Source organism: Amphiura filiformis, chromosome 3, assembly GCF_039555335.1.
Source record: "Amphiura filiformis chromosome 3, Afil_fr2py, whole genome shotgun sequence".
Taxonomy (NCBI): Eukaryota; Metazoa; Echinodermata; class Ophiuroidea; order Amphilepidida; family Amphiuridae; genus Amphiura; species Amphiura filiformis.
Window position 1 is genome coordinate 77,845,140 of NC_092630.1, and position 5,701 is coordinate 77,850,840.

The window sequence follows — 5,701 nt, forward strand, 5'->3', positions numbered from 1 at the left end:
CATTGTGACGGGCGAGCCTGCTTTCTTGGTCGGGGGGAATTTGGGGAAAAGACAAACAAATTTCCCAGTTGCATCATTTTGACCCAGTATTATCGGTGGGACGTATACCGAGAGACTGTATAATGTAGCATACAAACATTTGGCACTTTGCACTATATTGGCTCATGATCAGGGTGAATTTTGTTGGGAAACAGGCTCCTTGCCCCTTTTCTTTCCCTTCCCAATTTTCTCTTTCATTTTTTGTCAGGGGGCACTTTCCTCTCTCATTTTTTGTCAGGTAAATTGTTTGCCTGGTTCACTCTGCCAACCCCCTGGCTACGCTGCTGCATTGTGGTAGGATTGTATTTTGGATCATAATGCTATAAGCATGTGCTGTGTTGTCAAGCATGCTTGAGTCGATGGCATTTGATTTACAGTGCATGTATCATGTACAGGATACATGTGTCACACAAAGAAGAGTATGTCACTGTGTTGGTTTTACTATAGTGTGTCTAGTCTTAAGTTGAGAGTAACACCATTTTGAATTTTGCCGTGGCAGATTTGAATCGGTGCACATACGCGGTTGCTTCACCAGCGGACAAATTGCCATTCTACCTGTGTGTATACACCCCGACAGAGTAGGTTAGCGTGCGCCATTTGAGTCTGCTGCTGCAAAATCCAGCATAGCATTTCTCTCAACTTAAGATGAAACACACTATAGTGGCAATTTCTCAACATTTGTACATGGATTGTTTCATTCAAGACAGCATTATTAGGCCTTATGTATATTGGATATTGATGTACAGTACTCTCTATAAAGGACTGTTGATTTTGACAAGTGTGAATTCTATTTTATGTTTGGTGATTTCTAGAATTGTGAATTCACAAGGGGGGTACAGGTGCCCATTTTCACAAAACAAGCATGTTTGACCTGGCATGTCAGTTACATAAATAATACACAGAATAACACACCCCTCTAGTTTGTTCAACATATAAGTGACAAAGATATTAGGATTTTGTTACTGCTCACGGCAATAAAATCTCAACTTGCGCTTGGGTAAATTCACGCACAGTGCCCAACTGCTTGCACAACATTCTATACCAATCCATAATGTTATCTTGCCACTTATAGGTTGAATAGAGTAAGGTAGTAATAATAGGAAAGCATTGCAACTGAGACACAAAAACTATTGTATGCATTTATTAAAGGTCGAAAAGGATTTCATGATCCCAGCATCCTCCTTTTATGCCATTTTTCAGTAGATATCAACAAAGAAATCTTACTCCCAAAATTTCAGTTGATTCCGATTTTGCATTTGCGAGTTATGCATGATTATGTGTATTACACTGCTCCACAGGCCACTGTTGTAATTTCGTTCTGGTATACCAGAACGAAATTCAAATTTGACAATATTTTTGCTAAACAAATTAATCTGCAAGAAACATTAAACATTATGTAGCCAGAGGTTTTCAGTGGTATAAAAATCTTTACTTTTTTTGAGGAAAGTAGGGGGATGAGGCTGTGGATCACGAAATGCCCTTAAGATATTGATATTAATGTTGTAAATAGATCATATAGTTGTGGTTGATATAATCAATGGCGTACAGATTTATTATATTTATACATATATGTGATATACATGTAGCTTTGAAGTAAAAAATGCAGTGCTATGCATTTACATGCATGATGTATGTATGTTGTATATGACTATGTAGCATTTATACATGTATTTTAAAAGCTATATCTCCTTGTTGCAATACAACTTTCAGAGTAGGGGGCAAAATTAAGGGGAAATACAAAAAGCGATAGTTTAGATAATATTACGCATAACCACTGTGTATAACAGTAAAATACCATATTACTTTGCAAAACATGTGCAGTGTCAGTATGCCATAATGTTACTGTATTCTTGAGGTGTCGCACAATCCACAAGAATATTGATTTGAGGTTTAGTTGAGTATATAAATTTGCCAAAATCAATTTGTAACATGTTAGTATTTATTTGTGATTTTGGGGGACAAAGTTGCCTGTTATTCAGATTTTATGCTCCATAGTCAGCCTAGTCATTACATTGTAGTCACAACTACTTGGTCACTAAAGTCATACTACTTACATCTGAACACAAACACTGAACATTTGCCATACTGCATGGTGTAATATCCATTGATGTGCTTCATTCTCTATGTATTTTAAATGCTAGAACGTATTTTATTATTGTATATTCAAATATCTTTTAATGTGTTCATGTATAATGGTTCCCTGTGTTTTAAACATGTTAAATAAGCTTTGCTTTATAAATATATTTTGTTGTCAGTTAAAATTGATCTGTTTGGTTTTGAGCAGTTTCACTGTGCAATATTAACTGCGTGCATTGTATTTATCATTTATGCTTACATTTTTGTTATTATTCAATGCATATTTCACGTTTATACCATGTTTTTTTGCTCTCGATTGCCATCGCATTTTTGTGCATTTCACTCGTGCAATATGCATTGTAATGTGTTATTGTTTTGCCATTTGATGTATATTCCACAGTGCTGTTTTCTGTTCGTGCGAAACATTTGCCATACTGCATGTGCAATATCCATTGATGTGCTTCATTCTCTATGTATTTTAAATGTTAGAACGTATTTTTATTATTGTATATTCAAAATATCTTTTAATGTTTCATGTATTTTATGATTGTAAAATGTTCAGCGCCTTGAGATTTTAATGTAATGCGCTTTATAAGAATAAAATATTATTATTATTATTATTAACATGTGATGGTCTGTTATGTGCAATAATTTGAAATCAATTTACTCTGGCATAGAAAACACATTTAAGAAATTTCTTTCAGAATGGAAAAACATGTTAAGTCCTAAGATGTAATTTAATTAACACTTTGGCACATCAAGTCAAAATCACACTTACAAACTCTAATTGTGATTTTGTCGTAGCCTTACATATCTCACATCCTCAAAAAGGGTGAAATATTTATGTTATTTTATATTTTTATTTTCAGTCAAGATTCTTGTCATTTGATTGGCTAATTTAGTATGGATTATTTTTGCTCTTTTTAGAAAAAAAGACTATTGCACTCCACACGATCGAGTGCAATATAGTCCCAAGAAGAATATTTTTATTGGAAAGAATATTTTCATACGGTGAAAAATGATGCTGCTACGGCTATGACGCGAGTGTCCTCGGATCCATTTTTACAACTCCAAAAAAGAAAAAAAAAAGTAACACAGCCATTACAAATATATGCTCTAGAAGTTAACTACCGGTAATTATATTCACAATATTTCACCACAGAAAAAATGGTGTTTTATGTATGCATTTTCTTTGCAAATGGGTATGCATGTTGATAAATCACCTTCATGCGTGTATTTTGGGGGCACGAGCCCCCCGGGGTAAAAGCAGGGGGCGGCGAAAACGAAGGAGCGGCAAAAAGAATTAGATATAGTAAAGAAAAAAGGGCGGAAAAATTTGAACTTTTTCAAACCACCGAAAAAAAAAAAAGTTGGGGAAGGGCGGCAAAATTGAATTTTCTTCAGCCCCGGGTAGGAGCGCCACGGTATGCCACTGTCCATTCTTTTTATGAAAAATATGTGACACCATCAAGGAAATGAGTCGGATGTCGCTAATATTGATTTTGAGATATTGGCAAAGAAAGTGTTAAAATTCTTTTGTTTTATATTGTTTTCAGCGATTGATAAACTGACGTAACTTCACAAAGAAAAGTCAGATCAACATGGGGTTTTCAGTTTCTGAAAGCTCTAGATGTCCTCTTTAGAAACCCGCCCGTGTAAAACTCATTTTTGACCAGGGCCGACATGTGACTCATTCCCCTTGATCATGTCACATATTGTGAATACAACTGTCTGAAGCTATAATTTGGTTCACCTCAAGTTCGATAGTGACGTCAATGCTCTTTCGCGGTTGCGCCGCAAGCTTGCCAATAAACCACCCCTACACGCAGGGCGTTTAACTTTATGGCGCGATTTGATACTGCAGTGAGCAAAATAAGCACGTATGGCACTCACTACCGAACTTGAGATGAACCAAATAGGAGTACTTATTCGTAACAGCTGCATTACTTGTCGTAAAGTTTGATATTATACATGTATGCCGGGACCCTATGCTGTTCACAAATTCTAACCATAGTAGAGTTCTCTCCAAATTTCATAAAATAGCCTCAATGCAAAATATTGTGAATGGGAGAATGGCTACTTTTCTAGCTAGAATCGGTTCAAAAATTTGGCAAGCACCTCCGCCCACACTACATGTTATAGCATTAATAACCAGCGTTATGGTTTGAAAATATTGTTCGATATACACATTTTCTGTACAATATCATTGTAATTTTTGGATTCTGCTTTTCCATATATGTAACTCAGAAACATGTGCACTGTATTAGAACTACCCAGTGCAATAAAGAACCAATTTATCATGGAGCTTTATAAGCTCCATGCAGTTAATCAAATAATTGTGTCTGGGTGCTTATTATGTAGTTGCCTGGTAATGTTGTATGCACATTGTCAAGTTGCAGATATTGCTTGTTCATTATGTTAGTACTGTTTCATTGTTTGCTTTGGGTGCAGTGAGTTTACCCCACATTATCAGCGTTTTTCTATTGGAGTAAAAAGCCGGCTTGTATCCAGTTTGGGGATTAAAAGATTAACAGTAGAAAATGCTGTTATCCGGTATTTGGCCACGAATGCCGGATAAATTTTCTCTGCTTTTTCGCCGGCATTTATCCTTCTAAAATATGGAATTTTTTCAGAGAGGAGAGCTTCCGTATTCTGATTTGCCACAGTGCAGTGGAATACTGAAGCTTTGTAAGGTTTAATAATGATGTGGGGGGATGATAACCGGCAAATATGCAAATGACATCAGCGGCATCGGGTATTTACCCAGTAGAAAATCACAGTGAGCAGGAATATTCTGGTTTAATCTCTAACCGGAATGATTCTTTATTATACCGTATGTTGACTATGTTCAATAGAAAAACGCTGTATGTAATCACTAACCAGTAAGATGAGCTCTCAGGTATTCTTTATGCTCCCATTTTGACCCTTGGTTTTTGATCTGTATTATATTTTGGTGTCAATATCCCCGGTGGGTTCAGTTTGTATTTAAAGGTAGGACGTATGACCGTTCCAGCATTTGAAAATGACCCCTATTTCACGGGGAATCGAGGACATTTTTCCAAAATAAATACCCAGCTTTTTTACCATTTCAAGGACGCTTTTGAATTTCCCCCTATTTCACGGGGAAATGAGGACAGTTTTTATCAATTTTTTGTGTGGAACTACTAAAAAACAGACAGGAAAAATACAAAAAACTAAAACTGTAGCGGTAAAACGCGGATGAAAGTCCTAGAAATACACCCTATTTTTCATTTCAAGGACAATTTTGCTCCAAAACACCCCTAATTTGGGCAATCATGAACAATTTTGTCCTCGAAAATTCCGCGGACATTTCGTGAAAAGTACCCCTAATTGGAACCATCATGCGTACACATCGTCAGTGAAGACTGAACCCACCGGGGTCAATATCAAGTTTTTTCCAAAAGTGAATATCTTTTTGGAGAATCTGGTTTGGTTAAAAAGTACAGAATTATACATGTGGTACCTGCAACTTGAAACGTTATTTATCGTCATATTTTGCAAATGAACTATCACGTTTGGCGTACTCCAAATGCTCACATCAAATACAAACACAAAACAATCATAC